At 44.0% G+C, this 26562-nt stretch overlaps 1 long non-coding RNA gene across 5 annotated transcripts; it reads left to right on the top strand.

The window, feature by feature from the left end:
* The first annotated feature begins 565 nt into the window (after positions 1-565).
* LOC134603607 (uncharacterized) lies at positions 566-26295 on the top strand. 5 transcript variants are annotated; one of them, XR_010090473.1, is made up of 4 exons: positions 566-589; positions 3850-3932; positions 22365-22441; positions 24419-26295. It is a non-coding gene; the product is annotated as an uncharacterized LOC134603607 (long non-coding RNA). The 5 variants fall into 5 exon arrangements; XR_010090474.1 differs by lacking the exon at positions 566-589 and adding an exon at positions 598-622; XR_010090471.1 differs by lacking the exon at positions 566-589 and adding an exon at positions 2116-2424.
* Positions 26296-26562: the final 267 nt, after the last annotated feature.

Here is a 26562-nt window from a genome sequence, read left to right as displayed (position 1 = left end):
CCCCCCTGCTTGTGTATTAGGAGGCGGTGAGGGGTACATACCCCCCCTGCTTCTGAATTAGGAGGCGTGAGGGGTACATACACCCCTGCTTGTGTATTAGGAGGCGGTGAGGGGTCCATACAACCCTGATTCTGAATTAGGAGGCGGTGAGGGGTACATACACCCCTGCTTGTGAATTAGGAGGCGGTGAGGGGTACATAGAATACTGCTGCTGAATTAGGAGGCGGTGAGGGGTACATACCCCCCTGCTTCTGAATTAGGAGGCGTGAGGGGTACATACCCCCCTGCTTGTGTATTAGGAGGCGGTGAGGGGTACATACCCCCCCTGCTTCTGAATTAGGAGGCGTGAGGGGTACATACACCCCTGCTTGTGTATTGGGAGGCGGTGAGGGGTCCATACAACCCTGATTCTGAATTAGGAGACGTGAGGGGTACATACACCCCTGCTTGTGAATTAGGAGGCGGTGAGGGGTACATACAATACTGCTGCTGAATTAGGAGGCGGTGAGGGGTACATACCCCTCTGCTTCTGAATTAGGAGGCGGTGAGAGACACACACTGCTGCCTGTGTTTTAGGATGTGGTGAGAAGTACGTGTCCTGATGTTTATGTATTAGAAATAGGTGAGCGTACGTGACCAGATCTATGTGTAGAGGAGGGAGAGTTGTTTTTCCTGGTGTCTCTATATTAGGAGGAGGGAGAGTTATTTCCTGATGTCTCTGTATTAGGAAGCAGTGAGCGTTGTGTCCCCTGATGTCTCTGTATTAGGAGGAGTGGATGGATGGGATTGTTTATTAGGAGGTAGTGAGAGTTGTGTCCCCCGATGTCTCTGTTTTAGGAAGCAGTGAGAGTTGTGTCCCCTGATGTCTCTGTATTAGGAGGAGGGGATGGATGGGATTGTTTATTAGGAGGCAGTGAGAGTTGTGTCCCCTGATGTCTCTGTATTAGGAGGCAGTGAGAGTTGTGTCCCCTGATGTCTCTGTATTAGGAGGCAGTGAGAGTTGTGTCCCCTGATGTCTCTGTATTAGGAGGCAGTGAGAGTTGTGTCCCCTGATGTCTCTGTATTAGGAGGCAGTGAGAGTTGTGTCACCTGATGTCTCTGTATTAGGAGGCAGTGAGAGTTGTGTCACCTGATGTCTCTGTATTAGGAGGCAGTGAAAGTTGTGTCCCCTGATGTCTCTGTATTAGGAGGCAGTGATAGTTGTGTCCCCTGATGTCTCTGTATTAGGAGGAGGGGATGGATGGGATTGTTTATTAGGAGGTAGTGAGAGTTGTGTCCCCTGATGTCTCTGTATTAGGAGGCAGTGAGAGTTGTGTCCCCTGATGTCTCTGTATTAGGAGGCAGTGAGAGTTGTGTCCCCTGATGTCTCTGTATTAGGAGGCAGTGAGAGTTGTGTCCCCTGATGTCTCTGTATTAGGAGGCAGTGAGAGTTGTGTCACCTGATGTCTCTGTATTAGGAGGCAGTGAGAGTTGTGTCACCTGATGTCTCTGTATTAGGAGGCAGTGAAAGTTGTGTCCCCTGATGTCTCTGTATTAGGAGGCAGTGATAGTTGTGTCCCCTGATGTCTCTGTATTAGGAGGAGTGGATGGATGGGATTGTTTATTAGGAGGTAGTGAGAGTTGTGTCCCCTGATGTCTCTGTATTAGGAGGCAGTGAGAGTTGTGTCCCCTGATGTCTCTGTATTAGGAGGAGGGGATGGATGGGATTGTTTATTAGGAGGTAGTGAGAGTTGTGTCCCCTGATGTCTCTGTATTAGGAGGAGTGGATGGATGGGATTGTTTATTAGGAGGTAGTGAGAGTTGAGTCCCCTGATGTCTCTGTATTAGGAGGCAGTGAGAGTTGTGTCCCCTGATGTCTCTGTATTAGGAGGAGGGGATGGATGGGATTGTTTATTAGGAGGTAGTGAGAGTTGTGTCCCCTGATGTCTCTGTATTAGGAAGCAGTGAGCGTTGTGTCCCCCGATGTCTCTGTTTTAGGAAGCAGTGAGAGTTGTGTCCCCTGATGTCTCTGTATTAGGAGGCAGTGAGAGTTGTGTCCCCTGATGTCTCTGTATTAGGAGGCAGTGAGAGTTGTGTCCCCTGATGTCTCTGTATTAGGAGGTAGTGAGAGTTGTGTCCCCTGATGTCTCTGTATTAGGAGGTGGGGATGAATAGGGTTGTTTATGAGGAGGTAGTGAGACTGTGAGAGGTGTGTCTCTGTATTAGCATAAGACGCAAGCTATGTATATTGAAGTCTGTGTACTATAGGAGGAGGAGAGGGATATATCTGATCTCTCTATCAGGAGAAGGAAGATCTGTGTATAAGAAGTTAAAGGAGCAGAGTCGTGGTAGTGTAAGCATTGTGTGACTCTGGATATTAGGAGTTAAATGGACAGATCTCTTGTATTTTAGACACTGCCTGACACTGGGAATTGGGAGTACAAGGTAAGTGTCCAGTGCATTGCAAGTTTGATACTGTATACTAGAGGTTAAAGGGGCAGTGTCCTGTTTATTGTAAGCACTGTGTGATACTACATATTAGAAGTTAAAGGGGCAGTGTCCTGTGTATTGTACATGTGTGCTACTTTGTATTAAGAGTTAAAAGGGCAGTGTCCTGTGTATTGTAAATGTGTGTGTTACTCTATATCAGTAGTTAAAGGGGCAGTGTACTGTGTATTGAACGTGTGTTACTCTGTATCAGTAGTTAAAGGGGCAGTGTCCTGGGTATTGAACATGTGTGTTACTCTGTATCAGTAGTTAAATGGGGCAGTGTCCTGTGTATTGAACATGTGTGTTACTCTGTATCAGTAGTTAAAGGGGCAGTGTCCTGTGTATTGAACATGTGTGTTACTCTGTATCAGTAGTTAAAGGGGCAGTGTCCTGTGTATTGAACATGGGTGTTACTCTGTATCAGTAGTTAAAGGGGCAGTGGTGTCCTGTGTATTGAACATGTGTGTTACTTTGTATTAGGAGTTAAAGGGGCAGTGTCCTGTGTATTGTACATGTGTGTTACTTTGTATTAGGAGTAGAAGGGGCAGTGTCTTGTGTGTAGAGCAGGAGATAAGAGAGCAGTGATTAGGTGAGGAGGGAGGAGTGTCATGTGACAAACACAAACTTTGAGCAGACACATTGACAAAGTGTGAAGTTGAATAAACACAGAAGAGGTTCTGAGGGTACGTGTGTATTGGTGTGTATTAGTGTATAATCCGTTTGTGTGTTGGTTTGACTGTGTGTACACCAGGGACCCTGCAGATCTGTGCTGTGTATGCATGTATGTTTTTCTCTGCACACAATTAGTGAGTTAATCTCAGCAAGGCATGTTTTGTTGCATGGGAATATAGAATACGTGTGTGTGTGTTTATGCTGTTATTTTGCACAAACAATAAATAAGTGTAACAGATTACTGAATTTCAGAATCAGAACACTAATATTTATATATTTACACAAAGATACAAAATTCGCATATACAATCAGCAACAAAGTGTTCACACAAATACACATTCATTCTAACATACACATGAACACACAATTATTCACACATAAACACACAAATACGTGTTTTTCTGAATCATTAAACACATTTTTATAGAACACAATTATAGGAATATTGTAGTAGGCAGAACACAAATCTCTATATTTGGAAGAGCACGTACATAGCTTACAAACCCTGCTATGTATACGCAGCAGGGTATAGATATATACATACACACACTCACTCCGATATAATCCTGTAAACTTTCACCCAGCAGACCCAGTGATACACCGTGCACACAGAGACACACTGTTACATAGGACTGTGTAGGAACATGACATACTGTCTGCGTGTAGGGCTACGCTGTGTAATGTTGTAAAACCAGTTTTGTTCTGCAGAGAGCTGTGGGATTTCGTGAGCGAGATACACTTTGTGTGCTTTCGAGTTAAACTTTACGGACCGCAGATAAACAGAGCCAAAGGTAAGCACTTCATTCTAAATGTAAGCTCTTGGGGCCAGTGTTAGAGAACTACATTAAAGCATGAGCAATGAATGACATCTGTTTAAGTTATATTTACTTCACTATTTATTATAATATTCATAGTGTTTTCTAAGCAGCTTTGATTGTTTTTGGAACCTGTATTCTTGCTTGCAACTCTCTCCGCAATGAATTATATAGGGTGAAAGGAGGTGTTAAAAGGAGCAATATAAGGAGTTATAGGGAGGGCTCTATGGGTTAATAGGGGGAATTATAATGTGGGTTATATGGAGGAATAGGGGGAGTTATAGGGAGGGTTATATCGAGTAATAGGAGGAGTTATATAGAGGGTTATATGGAGTAATAGGAGGAGTTATAGAAGGGGTTATATGGAGTAATAGGAGGAGTTATACGTAGGGTTATATGGAGTAATGGGAGGAGTTATAGGGAGGGTTATATCGAGTAATGGGAGGAGTTATAGGGAGGGTTATATCGAGTAATAGGAGGAGTTATAGGCAGGTTATATGGAGTAATAGGAGGAATTATAGGGAGGGTTATATCGAGTAATAGGAGGAGTTATAAGGAGGGTTATATCGAGTAATAGGAGGAGTTATAGGGAGGGTTATATCGAGTAATAGGATGAGTTATAGAGAGGGTTATATGGAGTAATAGGGGGAGTTATAGGGAGGGTTATATGGAGTAATAGGAGGAGTTATAGGGAGGTTATATGGAGTAATAGGAGGAGTTATAGGGAGGTTATATGGAGTAATAGGAGGAGTTATATAGAGGGCTATATGGAGTAATGGGAGGAGTTATAGGGAGGGTTATATCGAGTAATAGGAGGAGTTATAGGGAGGTTATATGGAGTAATAGGAGGAATTATAGGGAGGGTTATATGGAGTAATAGGAGGAGTTATAGAGAGGGTTATATGGAGTAATAGGAGGAGTTATAGGGAGGGTTATATCGAGTAATAGGAGGAGTTATAGGGAGAGTTATATGGAGTAATAGGAGGAGTTACGGGGAGGGTTACATGGAGTAATAGGAGGGTTATATGGAGTAATAGGAGGAGTTATAGGGAGGGTTATATGGAGTAATAGGAGGAGTTATAGGGAGGGTTATATGGAGTAATAGGATGAGTTATAGAGAGGGTTATATGGAGTAATAGGAGGAGTTATAGGGAGGGTTATATCGAGTAATAGGATGAGTTATAGAGAGGGTTATATGGAGTAATAGGGGGAGTTATAGGGAGGGTTATATGGAGTAATAGGAGGAGTTATAGGGAGGTTATATGGAGTAATAGGAGGAGTTATAGGGAGGTTATATAGAGTAATAGGAGGAGTTATATAGAGGGTTATATGGAGTAATGGGAGGAGTTATAGGGAGGGTTATATCGAGTAATAGGAGGAGTTATAGGGAGGTTATATGGAGTAATAGGAGGAATTATAGGGAGGGTTATATGGAGTAATAGGAGGAATTATAGGGAGGGTTATATGGAGTAATAGGAGGAGTTATAGAGAGGGTTATATGGAGTAATAGGAGGAGTTATAGGGAGGGTTATATCGAGTAATAGGAGGAGTTATATAGAGGGTTATATGGAGTAATAGGAGGAGTTATAGGGAGAGTTATATGGAGTAATAGGAGGAGTTACGGGGAGGGTTACATGGAGTAATAGGAGGGTTATATGGAGTAATAGGAGGAGTTATAGGGAGGGTTATATGGAGTAATAGGAGGAGTTATAGGGAGGGTTATATGGAGTAAAAGGAGGAGTTACAGGGAGGTTATATGGAGTAATAGGAGGAGTTATAGGGAGGTTATATGGAGTAATAGGAGGAGTTATAGGGAGGGTTATATGGAGTAATAGGAGGAGTTACGGGGAGGGTTACATGGAGTAATAGGAGGAGTTACGGGGAGGGTTATATGGAGTAATAGGAGGAGTTATAGGGAGGGTTATATGGAGTAAAAGGAGGAGTTACAGGGAGGTTATATGGAGTAATAGGAGGAGTTACAGGGAGGTTATATGGAGTAATAGGAGGAGTTACAGGGAGGTTATATGGAGTAATAGGAGGAAAGATCCAGGTTTGCTGCATGGAAAGTCAGTAATATAAATGATTAATGTGATTTATTCTCTTGGAGTCCTCCCCTCCTCCTGATGTTTTTGCTGTGTGAGTGTTTATAGTCCTGACAGAATCCAGCTGCCATTAGAATCCCTCACACGCTTCATTTGTGGGCTTAGCCTGGGCTCCTGGGGATAAGCGGTGGAAAAATGTTCATCCAAAATCCAGATTATGTAGCAGAAACCATAATTAACCCTGTGTGTTACCCGGGAAAACTAAGGTGTTTCTCAATAACGAGAGATTCTGGAAAATTGGGCAAAAAGTGGATGAATCGGTGGGACAGGCCCTTGGTTTCCATGGTAACTGCCCAACAGAATGTCTGTTTATTGGCAAACTCCTAGGGACTCAGGTTTCTCTATTGTGGATGGGGATCAATCAATCCAATATTCTGACACTAATGGGTTAACTGGTATCCAGACTGCTGACAGGGTCAAATATTAAACAGCGAACAAACAGGGGATATATTTGCTGAGCTGAAGTACTCCTTGTACGAAGATTGTAAACTTTGCATTCTTAGTACTACTTCATTAAATCTCGATTTACTGTTCAGTAATTAAGTAACACAGCAAGTTATGTCCATATAGGTTGATTTACTGTAAAATAGCAAGCACCATAACTGTCATACTGTGAGTTAGCGGCGTTCAAACAGGGCTCAAAATGGCTTGCTGTTATATAGCCTTAAAAGGGCACTATTGGTACCATATCCATGGATTACAGTGGTTATGGTGGCTGGATTCTGTGGGCTCTGGGTCCCATATCACTGCCTAAAGGGTTCATTCACCGTTTAGTAGAGAGTCTGGAGTCCGGTCTCCATTAATGAAATGGTGAAGGCGGAGATATGCTCTGCTTTATGCCATACCGTGGGTAGTGGGCAGTGATTGGCTGAAACTGTCACCGGAGCCAATCACTGTCCCCAGCACTGGTATAAACTAGGATAGCGATATATTTGCCATATAGTAATTGGAAGTAGGGCTGCACACTACCCTGGATATTGTGTCAGTAGCGTTTTTGGTTTTCTTTATATAATTGGGCTGATGAATACTATAGCCATTGCCGCTGCCTAAGGGTTTTGGGAGTTAGAACTCCCAAACCTCTTCTATGCATTCGTGTTTTTACTATGGAAGAAGTCACCAGACACGATCACGGACATTTTAAATCCCTCACGATAGCCACCTATTTGCTTCTTAAACCAATCTACAAATGTACATAGCAACAATTGTGCACTTTTAACGGTGTCCTGCTCTATAAGAAATGCTTTCTAGAATGTGTTCGAAAGCAAAAGAAACTTCCTGTTAGAATACTTTTCTAAATTAATAGTAAACATTATTGAACACTGCCAAGTGCCCTGAGTATTGCATGTCACTCCTGACTCTCCAAAGCAAGCTACGAACTCTATTATCAAGTATTGTTGGGTAGTTTAACGCCTCAGCTGGCAAAGTGCACACAGACGTCTTATTATGCCGTGTCTATAGATCTTAGAGAGCATTCATAATTATAACTAAAACACGATTAAGAAATATTTACTCATTTTTATCTTAAGCCTCTATGGTCTGTATAAAGACATCTATGAGGGTCTTATGCACACACCTCCCAAGTGCCCTGATTTATGAGGGACAGTCCCTATTTTAAACTCAAATCCCTCTGTCCCTCTTTTCTAGGAGCTCCATATTGTTGGTGTGTCTGAATGTATAACAGAGCTCCACAGCAATAATACTTCCAGTAATTTTCCTGAGTGTATAAAAGAGCTCCACAGCAATAATACTTCCAGTAATGTGTCTGAGTGTATAACAGAGCTCCACAGTAATAATACTCCCAGTAATGTGTCTGAGTGAATAACAGAGCTACAGAGCAATAATACTCCCAGTAATGTGTCTGAGTGTATAACAGAGCTCCACAGCAATAATACAACAAAACTCCACAGCAATAATACTCCCTGTAATGTGTCTGAGTGTATAACAGAGCTCCACAGCAATAATACTGCCAGTAATTAGAGATGTCCCGAACAGTTCACCGGGAACCGTTCGCCAGCGAACATGTAAAGTTTGCGAACATGTTCGCCACGAACACGCGTGATGTGTCGGTCCGCCCCCTATTACGTCATCATGGAGTAAACTTTGACCCGGTACGTCACAGTCAGCTGACACATTCTGGGAGGGAGGGTCTGCTGCTGATTGGCTGGAATGTGTCAGCTGACTGTGAGGTACCGGGTCAAAGTTTACTCAATGATGACGTAATAGGGGGCGGACCGACACATCACGCGTGTTCGTGGCGAAACATGTTCGCGAACTTTACATGTTCGCCAGCAAACGGTTCCCGGCGAACTGTTCCAGACATCTCTACCAGTAATGTGTCTGAGTGTATAACGGAGCTCCACAGCAATAATACTCTGAGTAATGTGTCTTTAAACTAATAATAAATGTGTTTGGAAATCAGTCTGTGTAAATAAAATAAATTTTATAAATTCCATTTTAATTGCATAAATTAATAATTAGATCATTAACGTTCTCAGAACAGCCCCGTCCCCGGCCCCACTCACACCATTGAAGTGAAAGAGCCCCTCTTTGTCCATTTGAAATGTTTGGAGATATGTTATACAGCAAAACAAAAAGTTATACAAATGGATTTTTTTTAAATTTGTTTTCCGTAAATGTGACAGCAGTCGGAGTAGGGTTCAGGATACAATCTTAAAAAAATGGTCTTAAAACTTATACATGTTTCGAAGAACAATTATTGGCAATTTTTTAAATAAGGACGCAGGTCGGTTCTTTCTCAATATCAACTAGAACTTGTGCAGAGTTAAAGCTCTCACTGTAGGCGCTGCAAGAATCTGCTTGTTATCGCGGATTAAGCAAAATTGTGCAGAATTTGTGCCCTCCGGCAAGAGGAATAAACCTCATAAATACCAGCTGTCTCGGGTCTGGTGGTACAACCACAATTATGGGCTTCCATTCCAAATTGTGTTTCTGTGAAATGTACCACATCTTCCATGCTGGAACGCAGTGTTAAAAAAATAAATAAAAGGTTGTTTACAAGTAACATTAACTCTATAAAAGAAACAAGGTGGATCATCCTTTTTTTTTTTTTTTTTTGATCTCTATATATATATATATTTTTAAAGAAACTTAGTTAAAAAATAAAGAGAACACTCCAAGTACAAAACCCACTACATCCCAAGGGCCCACCATTGTAAGAAGTCAAACCATTACCTGGAGCCCGCCGGGCATCTTCTGTATTTTAATCTTTAAGCTCTCCCTTCTGCGCCAGCCTGGCAGAGCAGGGCTTAGCTCATTGGCTGAGAGCACTCAGATTATCTCAGCCAATGAGCTCCATGCAGGAGCTTCTTGCTCTCAGTGGGCCAAAGGTAAATTGTCAAAATGTAAGCAAACATATTGACTACTTAAATGGGGGTGGGGGACGGGTACACCAGACCACTCCTGCCTGGCACCATAACCACTACAGTGCACGGTAATGGTTGTGACGCTTTGAGTGTTTCTGTGTTACAATACATTATTTCCTGTCAGTCAGCCATTCCATGCCAAGCTGTTCCCCTAACGCAGGGATAGGCAACCTTCGGCTCTCCAGATGTTGTGGTCTACATCCCCCATAATGCTCTTACACACATAATGCTGGCAAAGCATCATGGGAGGTGTAGTCCAAAACATCTGCAGAGCCGAAGGTTGCCTATCCCTGCCCTAAGGTGTAGCTGTGTTGGGCAGACTAGATGGGCCGAATGGTTCTTATCTGCCTCACATTCTATGTTTCTATGTGTATTGTAACCAGGGGCGTATTAGCCTTGCGGCTAACAGACATGCCGGCGGGCTGCTGGGCTGGGCGGGCGGCATTGGCGGGCGGCTGGCGAGGGAGCACTTCCCCTGAGCTGTCTGCTCAGCTCCCTCGCGCGCCGCAGAGTGAGGCTGTGAGCCAGAATATGACGTCATATTCCGGCTCCGCCTCCCAGCCTCACTCTGCGGCGTGCGAGGGAGCTGAGCAGACAGCTCAGGGGAAGTGCTCCCTCGCCAGCCGCCCGCCCGCCAATGCCGCCCGCCCATCAGCCACTGGACCACCAGGGAGGAAGAGAACCCCCTCAGCATTTCCAAAGGTAAGGAGGCTGGGGGGTTACATTTAAAAAACAAATGTGTTAAATATGTGAGTGTGTGTGTATGTCTGTGTGTGTGTGTCTGTTAGTGTGTGTGTGTCTGTCTGTTAGTGTGTGTGTCTGTCTGTCTGTGTGTGTGTGTGTCTGTTAGTGTGTGTGTGTGTCTGTTAGTGTGTGTGTGTGTGTGTCTGTTAGGGTGTGTGTGTGTGTCTGTTAGTGTGTGTGTGTGTGTCTGTTAGTGTGTGTGTGTGTGTGTGTGTCTGTTAGTGTGTGTGTGTGTGTCTGTTAGTGTGTGTGTCTGTTAGTGTGTGTCTGTTAGTGTGTGTGTCTGTTAGTGTGTGTGTGTGTGTGTGTGTGTGTGTATGTTAGTGTGTGTGTGTGTGTGTCTGTTAGTGTGTGTGTGTGTGTCTGTTAGTGTGTGTGTGTGTGTCTGTTAGTGTGTGTGTGTGTGTGTCTGTTAGCGAGTGTGTGTTTCTGTTAGCTAGTGAATGTGTGTGTGTGTATTTAGAAGGCGGGGGAAGGGTTTGGTGGGGGTGGCGGGAGAAGGGTTGGGTGGGGGTGGGGGTGGTGGTGGGAGGGGGGCGCCTGAGTTTTGTCCTGCCTAGGGCAGCACAAAACCAGGATACACCACTGATTGTAACCCCAATCTCTGATTCACTTGTGGGAATAGGAACAGCTCTCTGACTTGCCCTAACCTGCTCTCGTGATATCGATGGGATGGGGGGATGTCAGGCCCCTTGTTGCTGAGTACACTAAGAAGAACAGGAAATGCCCAAACTCCTGCCCTTGGAGTGGGGACTGAAAATGGATGTCGCTCAGGACCCCTATGTTTTAATGTGATCCCAAAGACCCCCAGAATTCTAGTTGTATTCAGTTACATAAGCACAGGTCCTTCCGACTCTAGAGTGTACTTTTCATATCCAGTTCAGGTTGGCGCAGACAGAGGGAGCGCTGTTTAGGGAACTTTTGATGGACACATTCCCTGGTTTAATATTTATTGGAGGGTTTTCCTGGGAGCTCACTGCGCTCAGATGATATGGACTTGTTATTCAGCGGTTTCATGCTTTGCTGCGAAACGTGATACCTGGGGTTAACTTTCTGAGCCTCTGTTAAAGTAGCTTTATGCTGGTAATATAATAGCAGAACAGTCAGTGGTCTTCGTATTCAACAAAGAGCCCAGGGGTGACTAGAAAAACCTTATGAAGCAGAATCTCTTCTCTCACAAGGTCACGGCCTTCACGGGGTCCCAACGGCTGCTATTTGCCTTATTTGTGTCATGAGACGGAGCCGTAATTTTAGGAAAGGAAAATGCTCAAGACAATGATTTCTTTGACTATTTTAAAAACCTACAAAAGCTATCTGCCCTTCAATGAACTCATCCAGTTCAGAATGTATCCCATTCCACCTATAGAACAGCTATCCTGAAGGATAAATATAATTATGTTTCTATTTAACGTAATCAAACCTTACATTGTATCCTGCAAATCACATAACTCCCAAGTGCCCATATTGAGTTGGGAACGTCCCTATATTGGGCCCAATGTCCCTCTTTTCTAGAAGCTCCATATTGTTAGTGTGTCTAAGTTTATAACAGAGCTCCACAGCAATCATACTCCCAGTAATGTGTCTGAATCTATAACAGAGCTCCACAGCAATAATACTCCCAGTAATGTGTCTGAGTGTATAACAGAGCTCCACAGCAATAATACAACAAAACTCCACAGCAATAATACTCCCTGTAATGTGTCTGAGTGTATAACAGAGCTCCACAGCAATAATACTCCCTGTAATGTGTCTGAGTGTATAACAGAGCTCCACAGCAATAATACTGCCAGTAATTAGAGATGTCCCGAACAGTTCACCGGGAACCGTTCGCCGGCGAACATGTAAAGTTTGCGAACATGTTCGCCACGAACACGCGTGATGTGTCGGTCCGCCCCCTATTACGTCATCATTGAGTAAACTTTGACCCGGTACCTCACAGTCAGCTGACACATTCTGGGAGGGAGGGTCTGCTGCTGATTGGCTGGAATGTGTCAGCTGACTGTGAGGTACTGGATCAAAGTTTACTCAATGATGACGTAATAGGGGGCGGACCAACACATCGCGCGTGTTCGTGGTGAACATGTTCGCGAACTTTACATGTTCGCCAACAAACGGTTCCCGGCGAACTGTTCCAGACATCTCTACCAGTAATGTGTCTGAGTGTATAACGGAGCTCCACAGCAATAATACTCCCAGTAATGTGTCAGAGTGTATAACAGAGCTCCACAGCAATAATACTCCCAGTAATGTGTCTGAATCTATAACAGAGCTCCACAGCAATAATACTCCCAGTATTGTATCTGGGTGTATAACAGGGCTCCACAGCAATAATACTCCCAGTAATGTGTCTGGGTGTATAACAGAGCTCCACAGCAATAATACTCCCAGTATTGTGTCTGAGTGTATAACAGAGCCCCACAGCAATAATACTCCCAGTAATGTGCCTGAGTGTATAACAGAGCCCCACAGTAATTATACTCCCAGTAATGTGTCTGAGTGTATAACAGAGCCCCACAGCAATAATACTCCCAGTAATGTGTCTGAGTGTATAACAGAGCTCAACAGCAATAATACTCCCAGTAATGTGTCTGAGTGTATAACAGAGCTCCACAGCAATAATACTCCCAGTAATGTGTCTGAGTGTATAACAGAGCCCCACAGTAATAATACTCCCAGTAATGTGTCTGAGTGTATAACAGAGCTCAACAGCAATAATACTCCCAGTAATGTGTCTGAATGTATAACAGAGCTCCACAGTAATAATACTCCCAGTAATGTGTCTGAGTGTATAACAGGGCTCCACAGCAATAATACTCCCAGTAATGTGTCTGAATGTATAACAGAGCTCCACGGCAATAATACTCCCAGTATTGTGTCTGAGTGTATAACAGAGCTCCACAGCAATAATACTCCCAGTAATGTGTCTGAATGTATAACAGAGCTCCACGGCAATAATACTCCCAGTAATGTGTCTGAGTGTATAACAGAGCTCCACAGCAATAATACTCCCAGTAATGTGTCTGAGTGTATAACAGAGCTCCACAGCAATAATACTCCCAGTAATGTGTCTGAGTGTATAACTGAGCTCCACAGTAATAAAACTCCCAGTAATGTGTCTGAGTGTATAACTGAGCTCCACAGCAATAATACTCCCAGTAATGTGTCTGAGTGTATAACAGAGCTCCACAGCAATAATACTCCCAGTAATGTGTCTGAGTGTATAACAGAGCTCCACAGCAATAATACTCCCAGTAATGTGTCTGAGTGTATAACAGAGCTCCACAGCAATAATACTCCCAGTAATGTGTCTGAGTGTATAACAGAGCTCCACGGCAATAATACTCCCAGTAATGTGTCTGAGTGTATAACAGAGCTCAACGGCAATAATACTCCCAGTAATGTGTCTGAGTGTATAACAGAGCCCCACAGTAATAATACTCCCAGTAATGTGTCTGAGTGTATAACAGAGCTCCACGGCAATAATACTCCCAGTAATGTGTCTGAGTGTATAACTGAGCTCCACAGTAATAAAACTCCCAGTAATGTGTCTTTAAACTGCAATAAATGTGTTTAGAAATCAGTCAGTGTAAATAAAGATACATTGTTATTGTTCTAAATTACATTTTAGTTGCATAAGTTATTAGTAAGTCACCTACAATTTCTCAGAACAGCCCCGCCTCTGGCCACACCTACACCCTAGGGCAAACGTGCCCCTCTTCTTCGATTTGAAATGTTGGGAGTTATGAAATGACTTTATATAAAGGAGGCTCATTCTGTCCAAGAGTTTATCTGTTCGTCTGTCTATGGCTTTATATAACACACAAACTACTCGGCACTCTGACTGTGTGTGAAGTAAAGCGTTACGTTGACCCTGCAGGAGGGGATCAGAGAGGGCATTAATATTGCTGTAAGAATAGTCATGGGACGAGTGACCACCCTCAGTTCTGTTATGGTCTTTTGCCTTTTTAGACGATTTTACCATGATCTGTGCAGATTTAGATAGATAGATAGATATTCTATAGCTTTGATTACAAACTACTGAAAGTGACACTCCTAATGTAATGCTCCAGGTGCGGGTACACTGACTCAGGCACACACGTGCCTATAGTGCTTCTACATGGATGTGCACATCTGCCCACACGTATAGCACATGTAACGCTAATATGCGTGATATACTATGCAAACTTAAAACCCGTAGTAAGAGATGTTCAGATTTGGCAAACATGACCTGTGAGGTGTAAAGCGGTGATTCCGTCACACAGAGGGGTTAAGGGTTACTCCAACCCAAAAACTTTGTAGTAATTCTCTCTGTGGTGGTCCACACTCCCCCAAATGCCCTGCAAAATTTTAAATGTTTAAAGTTACTATTTTTTTCAGCGCAGAGGCCAGATTGAAGCTCAATCTTCCTTTGCTAACGTCACTCCCCGTAGCAGGATGGGAAGGGAGGTCATCGAAGGCAGACTGAGGACTGGGGCAGCAAGGGCGGGTGCTGCCATTGGCAGTCTGGAGCCAACATGCTCATGAGACAGACAAGAATTTTGCATAGAATTGATATCAGCCAGAAACTATGGCTAATGACGCTGGTGGAGGTGGAGTTACACGATTGGTGGCTAGCAGGTTAATCTCTGTATGTGCAGCATTTCGAACGAGATGCACTGGTCACAGTTCAGATTGTAATTTTCTGCTATTTTTTCTGCAGTAATATCACTCATTTTTTGTATTCATTTTTTTATGAAAGTGATCAATGGTAATATAATCAGGAGAAATCAATCAAAAGCACTGAAAGAGGAATAAAAGTATCAGAAAGATGTAGTAGTAATTATGCCGGTCCTAGTGATATGGGGCAACTCTGGGGGGAAAAAAGGACCTGCTGAATGAGCTTTACATCCACTGGAAATACTGAGTGTCCAGATATTTCATAGAAGGCTTTGTAAGTTATGGTATGAACATTGTATCAGTGGGAATCATTTTGTCTAGATTGGAGTTCATCCCTAGAATGTTAGAAAGGTCCATCACAAGATGACTGGGGTGATTGGAGTTGTCATTCTTTAGCTCCTCAAAGGACAATGTTGGGGTAAGTCTGGTTAAACTCGACTGTATTTAGTGCCGAGGTAATTATTATTTTATATTTACTTAAAAAACCCTACTTAGTTCATCCAAGCCAGCTTTCCATGTCTGAATGAATCTCTTGATGTAGCTTAATGAAAAAGTCATTGTGTTTAAACACGTGATACTCCATGCAATATGTGTAGGTTGCACAAGAGATAAGGTTCTGGGTTTTTTGTTGACATATATTCACAGGATAAAGGTCTCGCTTATCTCCATGCTGCTTATAACGTCAGGTTACTTAGCGATCGTATATTGTGGCTGAAAGCAGAATAGAATTAATAACAAAGGCTGAATACCTGACGGGTCGGTATTTGTTTTACTCACTAATCATATAAGAGATGGAAAATATACATTTGTGCATTGGACAGACAAGAAAAGCCAATATGCCAGGCAGTTCTCTCTCTACGAGAGCCATGGCAACCCCAGACTTTCATCACTGAGTGGCGGCTGGTACCCCACTAGGCATTATCCCTGGGTATCACCCATCACCCTCAGGGAAAGTGGAATATTATCCATGAAATGAATTGTGGCAAGCCACTTAGGGAACATGCATGTCCTGTTTCTCCAGTTACTGTTCAGGATTGAACTGCTTTGTCTTCCTGCCAGTACAGACCCGGGCTGTACATTTAATGATAAGTCTAGCAGGAAACCTGCCTAGAGGGTAATTTCTCAATTAAAAACTCATGCTCCATTGGTGTTTGATTGGAGGATGATTTAGCATTGAGAGATTTGGGTAGATTTTTGGGCCATTTTTTTGGCTCCCCTGACCCAGAGACTTACTCATGGGCAGCAGACCCTAGGTTGGTATGGGGGGCTGAAGTGCTGCAAAGCTGAGCAGCTGAGATTGGGTGGAGTGTGATGGGCTGAGACAGTCTGATAATATATTCTGGGTGTCGAAGATTCAGAGACAACAGGTTGCAACATGTACATTCTGTATATAACGTGTTGTATGAAAGGAATGGGTTATGTGTGTATGTGTATATACTGCAAGCTGCCACAGCCAGAGCCTGAGACTCTTATAGACCTGTCCGACCATCTATCTAACCATCGATTCACATATTCATCTTGTTCAATCATCGATCTAGTCATTCACCCGTCCATTTATCTGTCCATCTATTCATCTATATATCTTCTGTGCGTCTATCTGTCCATCCATTCGTCCATCTATTTACTCATTCATCTATAAATCCACCCATCTAACCATCCCCAGTGTCCTCAGATGTGGGCAGTAATGAGGTAAACTGGGGGATGTCCGAGTTATGTTTTACAGTGTAATTTGTGCTTAAAGGAATACTATAGGGTCAGGAACACAAACGTGTATTCCTGACCCTAGATTGCAAACACCACCATTAAGGTGGCTTGCTCCCCCTTACCTCCTTTAAAAGCATGGAAAAGCTCACCTTAATTCCAGCGCCGTCCTGGTCTGCCGGCACTGGCTCCGCCCCCTTTGTGACATAATCAGAATGGCCGATTATTTGCCAATCCAATGCTCTCATTAGGGAAAGCATTGGATTGGCTAAAAAGGGCAAGGGGCGGGGCCACATTTTTAATCCATGCATCCCTATGAGGAAAATTCAGCGTCCCCATGCAGAGTGTGGAGAACCTGAATGGCAGGGCTGCTTACTGTGCAGCCCTGAGCCAGGAAGCACATCCATCTGAGGAGTGGCCACTTGGAGGTGTCCCTAGGGGCAATGTTAACACTGCCTTTTCTCTGAAAAGCCAGTGTTTGCATGAAAATTTCCTGAAGGTAGCTATTATACTCACTAGAACAACCAGAACAACTGTTTGTGACTAAGTGGCTACTAAAAAAGACAGGACATACACCACTTGCAATACCCTGGGTTGTCTACTTTTGCAAATGGTATGTCATCGTGGTGGTAATTCTCATTCCTGGGCTACCATACGGTCTCAGAGGTAACATAACCAATCTGGCGAATTTCAATGTGAAAAAAATGGAATTTGCTATATTTGACCCTATAACTTTCCAAAACACCGCAAACTCTGTTAATGGGGGGTACTGTTGTACTCGTGAGACATCGCTGAATACAAATATATGTACATTTTATTGCAGTAAAAGCTAACCGTATTATGACATTCACAGCTAAAATGTCAGGCGGAACTACAATTTTGTTTTAAAAATCTTAATTTCTCCCTTTTTTAAATTGTATTTATAATCAATTATGTTTCATATATGAATAGTTCATGCGAAATTTAAAGCCCTGTTTCTCCTGAACAAAATGATATATAATAAGTAATATGAAAGAGGTGAGTTACGGTTGAACAGACATATAGCGCCAATTCAAGTTTTTGTTTACATTTTGTTTTGATCAGAACGTGTTCTATTGACTCCGTCCTGAAGGGGTTAAAGTCTTCATTAGCGATGTCGCGAACATAAAAAAATTTCCGAACGCGAACAGGCGAACTGGGCGAACCGCCATAGACTTCAATAGGCAGGCACATTTTAAAACCCACAGGGACTCTTTCTGGCCGCAATAGTGATGGAAAAGTTGTTTCAAGGGGACTAACACCTGGACTGTGGCATGCCGGAGGGGATCCATGTCAAAACTCCCTTGGAAAATTACATAGTTGATGCAGAGTCTGGTTTTAATCCATAAAGGGCATAAATCACCTAACATTCCTAAATTGTTTGGAATAACGTGCTTTAAAACATCAGGTATGATGTTGTATCGATCAGGTAGTGAAAGGGTTATGCCCGCTTCACAGTGACAGACCAAACTCCCCGTTTAACGCACCGCAAACAACCGCAAACAGTCCATTTGCACAACCGCAAACTCCCCATTTGCACAAGGTTGGATACCAAGCTAGCCATGTCCCGTTCCTTGTCCTCACTGATGTCATTGAAGGTCTCTTCCTTCACCCAGCCACGTGCAACACCAAGGGTCCCCAAAAGGTGACAACAAGCCCCCTGTATTTTTTTTTTTTAAATGTACACTACTGTTACACCAGATATGAGTTGCACTGGTGTGACACTGTGCCCTGGCAGGCCCTGAAACACACACGTGTGAAGGAAACTGACTGCTATTATTTCACAGTCAAATTTCTAGGTTTTTTTTTAATGTACACTACTGTTACACCAGATATGAGTTGCACTGGTGTGACAATGTGCCCTGGCAGGCCCTGAAACGCACACGTGTGAAGGAAACTGACTGATATTATATTATAGTCCAAAACGTTTTTGTTTTTTTTAAATGCAAGCTATTGTGATACCAGATATGAGTGGTGGCACTGGGCAAGTGGGCACAGTATACGCCGTGAGCCTGACACACACGCTGGCAGGCAGGCAACTGCAATTAGATTACACAGAAAAAAAAAAAGCAGACTGATGTTCTAGCCCTAAAAAAGGCATTTGGGGTGCTGTCCTTACAGCAGAGATCAGATGAGTCCTTCAGGACTGTAGGGGACACTGAATACACTAGCCTAGCTATCGATTTCCCTATTAAATTCGGCACAGCTACACTGTCCCTCCTCTCACTAAGAATGCAGCTTCCGAGGGGCGGAGCCTAGCTGTCATGGAGGAAAGACGCACTTCGTGTGATCTCCCTCAATATCTCACTTTAAGCAGCTATCAACAAGCGAATTTCACCCCAGAAGGGGATGACCCAGCAATGTTGCTCCTACCTGACCGACCCGACATGCTTAATAGCGGTCAGCAACTCGACAGAGTCTTACTTAACTCCACATGGCAAGGGTGGCCTGGTGCTCACCGGCCGGGAGAGGCGGCCGATCTCCCTATCCTGGGATGATCAGGAGCAGCTACTTCCCGGCAGGAGCTCCGTTACCCCCCCTCTCAGGCCGGTGGGGGTTATCCCGGTTCTCCCCTGAGAGGCTGTCTGGAGCTAATGGACGCACAGAGCACAGCCGCCCAGGCTGACATAGTCATTTGCGACTCTCCCAATATGGTGGCAGCCGCGTGTCCTCCTGGTACCAGCAAAGCATGGCAGGATATTGAGTCTAAGCTGGACAGACTCTTGAATCAATTTTGGAAGCAAATAACAAGCAGGAAGCCCCAACAAGCTCCACCACAGCCCCAACAAGCTCCACCACAGCTAAGCGAAGCAGTCCCCATTAAAATCCACCAACGCAAAAGGTGTCGAAGACGGGACCAGAGGCACAAACAGAAATGCAGAGCCTGCCCCACGTCAAGCACTCGCCTCCACCTTAAGCCACCACAATCCCGCACCGGACGTGAAGCACCCCCTGGACAGATCCGACCACCCGACAAAACAAGCTTCCACCACCTCCAGCCGTGAACCCGGCACTCAGCCAGAGACTTGCCTTTGTTGTTCCAGGTATCAGGGACTCCCAGGGTCGGCACCTGGTGCCCAGAAGGGATCGGATGAGCACAAGCAGTAAACAGCAGCCTGCCAAGCATGTCCCACTATAGCCGATCCTCCACACCATGCCTTTGATCACATGAACTGCTCTCTGCACATTAACTAATCGTAAAGTAGCAAGCGTTTAAACATGTCATTATTTCACCTCCTAAAGAGTTTATTGTCGTAGTTCCTTACATGCCTTTACCTTAACCGTTCATGTATTATGTTATTCACTAGTCTCATCTCATGGGGTGACTCACACTTGATTTATAACTAGTGGTGGAGCTGCTGATATAAATACACAGTTGATAACGTGCAACAGAGGCGGCTCTAGACTGTATGAGGCCTTAGGCAAAACTCAAACATGAGGCCCCACTAACAAAAAAGTGTCACATATACACATTGATGCACAGTTTACCTGTGTATGTGCCTGAGAGTGTGTCTGACAGAGAGTATCCTTGTGTGTGAGAATGTATGTCTCTGTGAGCATGTTGGCATTTTTGTCTCAGACTGAAGTGTGTTGTGTGTATGGCGGGTGATGGTGAGAGGGAAAGGGGGGTGATGGTGAGGCTGAGGGTATTGGGGAGGCTGAGGGTGGTGGGGTGGGGAGGCTGAGGGTGGTGGGGGGTGCTGAGGCTGAGGGGGGTGAGGCTGAGGGTGGTGAGGGGTGAGGCTGAGGGGGGTGGGGGGTGATGCTGAGGATGGTGAGGGGGGTATGCTGAGGGTGGTGAGGGAGGGTGATGCTGAGGGTGGTGGGGTGGTGAGGCTGAGGGTGGTGGGGGTGGTGAGGCTGAGTGTGGTGGGGGGGTGAGAGAGCCTACCTTTAGTCCCTGGTGGTCCAGTGGGCTCCCTGGTGGTCCGGTGGCCACTGCTCCCGGTCTGCAGCTCCGCAGAGCTGCAGACCATGTAATCTCGCAAGACCATCAGAGCGTTGCCGTGGTAACCCGCGGCAACGCTCTGATTGGCCGGTTTTCGCGAGACACATGGTCTGCAGCTCTGCTCACTGCGGAGCTGCAGACCGGTGTCTGCGGTGGCTGGCCGGGCAGCCAGGAGGGGCCTCGCACCCGGCGGCATACCGGGCAAGCCGCCGGGCCCCCTCCTGGTGTCAGGTCCTCGGTCAGTGACCGAGGACCTGACACAGTCTGCCCACAGGCAGTTTAGGCGGCCGTGAGGCCCCAGCCAGCGCAAGGCCTTAGGCGGCCGCCTAAACCGCCTAATTAGAGAGCCGCCTCTGACGTGCAAGCTACACCCTAAACATGATAGCCATCTTTCACAACAATGTACTGCTATATACTCATACCCTCAGTGCAACTAGCCATGATATACGCACGTTCAGCCTAGCATGCTCAAATATAACACACTTATGTCTAAAAAGAAAATTTATAAAAAAAAAAAAAGAATGCAGCTTCAGAATTAATCTAAATTGTATGCTGTCTAGGAGGTGGGAGGGCCTGGGAGGGAGGGTCTGCTGCTGATTGGCTGGAATGTGTCTGCTGACTGTGAGGTACAGGGTCAAAGATTACTCAATGATGACGAATAGGGGGCGGACCGAACATCGCATATGTTCGCCAGGAACTATTCGCAGCGAACCGTTCGGGACATCACTAGTCTTCATTAAACCACAACATTACTTCTTGTCCATTCCTCTATCTAGATAAGAAAACTTAATAATAAACAATGGTGCAATAGTGCAATATGTGTATATATGCGTACTTCTCATTATGTTGATTATAATAACATATAAACAGAAAGACATGTGCAAAACTTTATAACTTAAGCAAATCATTGAGCCAACATCGTACTAGCACTCACAATGGCAGAGTGAATAAAGGACCACTTTACGTTTTCTTATCTAGATGTATGTCGATATCTAAATGGCTGCAGCACTGAAATAATATTTGAGTTTACTTATATCACTAAAATAGTGGAGTAGTTGTACATCCATTTTTGAGCACGTGCAAATAAGTTTAATTTACATGATATATAGAATTTTTTGTGCCATTTTTCATCTTAAAGGGACATTATAGTCACCAAAACAACCTTAGCTTAATTAAGCAGTTTATGTGTATAGATCATGCAATTTAGGAGTTAAATCACTTTGTTTATACAGCCCTAGCCATATCACCCTACATGTGACTAACGCAGCTTTCCTAAATACTTCCTGTAAAGAGTCATCTAATGTTTACACTTCCTTTATTGCAAATTCTGTTTAATTTAGAATTTTGTCTCCGGCTCTGTCAATAGCTTTCTAGACCTTACAGGAGCCTCGTGTATGTATTTAAAGTTTAATTTACAGAACAGGGGATAAAAACTTCTAAAGCAAGTTAACATCTGATTAAAAAAGAAACCATTTTGTTTCCATGCAGGCTGTGTGACTAGGGCTGCATGGACATAAACAAAGGTGATTTAACTCCTAAATGGCAGAGAATTCATCAGTGAAACTTCAGATGCATGATCTGTAGACCCAAACTGCTTCACTAAGCTAAAGTTGTTTTGGTGACTATAGTGTCCCTTTAATTATTTTGTGGACTATTTCTTTATCTGATTGTATTATTCTCTATATAGAAACATTAATTAATCTAACCGTTATCTGTATCAAGGTATGAATGAGTCACTGTTTGACTCCCTCTCTGTAGATTTGCTTCCTTTCCCTAGGGGTGGACGCTCACATTATTACAATACAAAGTAGGTCAGTCCATATAATGGCTCTCATTGTGTCTGTGTTTCTGTCAGGATGGGCGTGAAGGTGTTGCAGTGTTTTCCTTGGTCCTGGAGAAAAAAGGAGCGAAAAAGGAAACAGAGTGAAGAAAGTAAGTAGGGAGGTGGTTATAGTGAAATACTCTGCTCTTTCAGGGGGACCATGTGCTGTCTGTCAGGGGGACCATGTGCTGTCTGTCAGGGGGACAATGTAATGTCTGGGGGACAATGTACTGTCTGTCAGGGGGACAATGTAATGTCAGGGGGACAATGTACTGTCTGTCAGGCGGACAATGTACTGTCTGTCAGGGGGACAATGTACTGTCTGTCAGGGGGACAATGTACTGTCTGTCAGGGGGACAATGTACTGTCTGTCAGGGGGACAATGTACTGTCTGTCAGGGGGACAATGTACTGTCAGAGTAAAGAAACTGGCTGCTCAAATAATGGGAATTGTATGAAGCAAATCGGGAAAGAGTAGAACAAAGAGAGACACTGACCAGAGGACAGAGAGTGTATGGAACAAAGAGAGACACTGACCAGAGGGCAGAGAGTGTATGGAACAAAGAGCGAGACACTGACCAGAGGGCAGAGTGTGTATGGAGCAAAGAGAGACACTGACCAGAGGACAGAGAGTGTATGGAGCAAAGAGAGACACTGACCAGAGGACAGAGAGTGTATGGAAAAAAGAGCAAGACACTGACCAGAGGGCAGAGTGTGTATGGAGCAAAGAGAGACTCTGACCAGAGGACAGAAAGTGTATGGAGCAAAGAGAGATACTGAGCAGAGGACAGAGAGTGTATGGAACAAAGAGAGACACTGACCAGAGGGCAGAGAGTGTATGGAACAAAGAGAGACACTGACCAGAGGGCAGAGAGTGTATGGAACAAAGAGAGACACTGACCAGAGGGCAGAGAGTGTATGGAACAAAGAGAGACACTGACAAGAGGACAGAGAGTGTATGGAGCAAAGAGAGACACTGACCAGAGGGCAGAGAGTGTATGGAACAAAGAGCGAGACACTGACCAGAGGGCAGAGTGTGTATGGAGCAAAGAGAGACACTGACCAGAGGACAGAGAGTGAATGGAAAAAAGAGCGAGACACTGACCAGAGGGCAGAGTGTGTATGGAGCAAAGAGAGACTCTGACCAGAGGACAGAAAGTGTATGGAGCAAAGAGAGATACTGAGCAGAGGACAGAGAGTGTATGGAACAAAGAGAGACACTGACCAGAGGGCAGAGAGTGTATGGAACAAAGAGAGACACTGACCAGAGGGCAGAGAGTGTATGGAACAAAGAGAGACACTGACAAGAGGGCAGAGAGTGTATGGAACAAAGTGAGACACTGACCAGAGGACAGAAAGTGTATGGAGCAAAGAGAGACACTGACCAGAGGGCAGAGAGTGTATGGAACAAAGAGAGACACTGACCAGAGGACAGAGAGTGTATGGAGCAAAGAGAGACAATAACCATAGGACAGAGAGTGTATGGAACAAAGAGAGACACTGACAAGAGGACAGAGAGTGTATGGAGCAAAGAGAGACACTGGCCAGAGGACAGAGTGTGTATGGAGCAAAGAGAGACAATGACCAGAGGACAGAGAGTGTATGGATCTAAGAGAGACACTGACCAGAGGAGAGAGTGTAGGGACCAAAGAGGGACACTGACCAGAGGAGAGAGTGTATGGATCTAAGAGAGATACTGACCAGAGGACAGAGTGTGTATGGAGCAAAGAGAGATACTGACCAGAGGACAGAGAGTGTATGGATCTAAGAGAGACACTGACCAGAGGATAGAGAGTGTATGGATCTAAGAGAGACACTGACCAGAGGAGAGAGTGTATGATGGGAGATAATCAGTGCTTAGAGGGAGTATGGAGCAATAGGGCAGACTAATTGTAGAATATGGAGTGTATGGAGCAAGAGCAGGGTATGTAGGAAGATGAATATGGAGCAGAGTCAATAAATGTGAGTGGGCTTCAGGGAGAGTAAATGTGTATAGCACTGAAAACAAAGCTGTTTTCAGTGTGTAGGGTGAATATTGTTGTCCTCACACCTGTCTGACCTCTTCATCTTCCTTGTCCATTACATCAGCTGCTCCTCAAGCTCCCCCTCCAGAGAAGCCAAAACTCCAGTCCACCTCATCAGTGACCAGTGATACGGACTCACATCAGAAAAGTGCTTACTTCAGCGGGAAAGCCAGAGTGTCCTTTCGTCACCAGATGGATTCAACCATGTTCACCAATGACTCGACCTTCTGAGCTGTACTAGAGAAGTGAATATTACAAGAGCAAGATATGGACAACATCTTCTCATATTGAAAGAAGCGTAGTGAGAACTGTTACTGTTTTTGGAGCCAAACTAACAAAAATAATGGCTGTACATGAGCCTTAGACATAGACGGACATCGTGTTTTATTCCCCCCCCCCCCCCCATTCCTTGATAACACAATATGTAGATAAGAGGTCTATTGTTGATTACTTGGCCGACCTGCTAGGGTGGTTTCTCTGTTAATAAAGCTGACGCAGGAAAGTGAGGAGTGTGCCATGTTAGTACACATATGTACCAAGTATATATCCAGACTGGGCCATTTCCCCTGTTTACAATGAATGCCAAGAAAGCAGCGTATTCAGAACCATTCCAACCACAGCTGGTTGGCACAGGAACCTAGACTAGATAATTGTATCCTTTCTTTATGTTGGACTTTGTAATGTTTATCAGAGTTGCTTTGCACCTTGAAATATCCAATCGCCTGCTTTATATTTACATTTTTCAGTGAATTGAGTAGACATGCTCCCACACACTGCGTTCCTATCTAGGAGAGGGCTTGTACACCATATATGAGGCCTTATGGGACATATCTCCTTATATCTTATTATATAGTTTCATATATTGTTTTAATTTCCTAAATCACCTACAGCTATGTGTACAAATGGAAGATAATCAGTATTGGCTAAAGGGTCCGGGTCTTATAAAGATTATCTTTGTAACAAATTCAGGCCTTGGCCACTCACATATAAAGGCTTACAGGGAACACCGGCGAAGGGCAATAGAAATGGATGGATCCCAAAAGTATCACTCCAAAAACTCACTAACTCCGTAGCAACTTGGGAAACGTATGAAAGTTTGACAAAACTATTATGGAGGTCACACAAGTGTCATTGCCACCAAGTGGTCACATTCAGTATTGCAGCAACCTTCCATGGTCAGATAATATTATAGACGTCACCTCCAATGTTTAGGTGTTGTAGTGGCCCCCAGTGGACAGATTAAATATTGCATTCTAGATCTGCATTTGAAACACGTTAGTAGGCTGGGGACAGTATTTTGGGATGTCTGTGTTGCAAAGTTAGGTTCAGCATTTTAGGTTATAGCTCAGGAAATACTTGTTAATCTTGCGTGGTTATTAACTAAGCTGTGAATTGTTGGATATTGACCAGGGAATTCAGGAATGAAATAAAGGAAAATATATCTTGAACAACTTTTCTTTCATATGGGATAGTTTGGTATAATATCTGAAATTCCTTGGTCAGTTCCAGACTGTTGGTTATTTAGGGAGAAACCCTGTGGGTTTCATTCTTCTAAACTTAGAATCGTGGTGAATTGAAAACCAAACTGATAAAAAGCTAAAATAGGAAAAGTCAGAAAACGGCTAAACTGATGAATTCTCGCAACGTATCTATTCTAGACTAAATCGCGCAATATGGGTTTCAGTTCAACACAATATATGAACACGTTAAAGAACATTATTTGAGTTGCAATAATTATCTGTTAATGACATGTAGTTTTACTGACAGTTTTTGTTTTAATGTACACACTGTAGTTTGGCATTTACGGATACTTTTATTCTTGTATAAATATATATCACTATATATAATGTTCATGTTTTATACACACACGGAAACACTGTTTACTAAATGGAGTATATTTTAAATATTGTTCTTCCAATAAAACCTATTATATGAAATGTATTGATCAGCTTCTCACGGAGACCTGTAATACCTAACTGTGGCACTGCAGATGCTTGCTAACTACATTTCCCATGATTCTCAGCTAGCCTTCTTGCTGACCATTATGTGAAATGCAGACTATATAGATATGCAGTGACAAGGTTATTGCAGCCACAGACTGACTTCAGAATATCAACGCGTCTCCATTGCTTATTAAATCTATCCACGAGCTGGTTTTCAAAACCTTTTAACCAGTCGTCACTAGTGCCATGTTGGTGTGGATGGTAA

Source organism: Pelobates fuscus, chromosome 3, assembly GCF_036172605.1.
Source record: "Pelobates fuscus isolate aPelFus1 chromosome 3, aPelFus1.pri, whole genome shotgun sequence".
NCBI classification, from domain to species: domain Eukaryota; kingdom Metazoa; phylum Chordata; class Amphibia; order Anura; family Pelobatidae; genus Pelobates; species Pelobates fuscus.
This window is presented reverse-complemented; position numbering and strand designations above follow the sequence as displayed.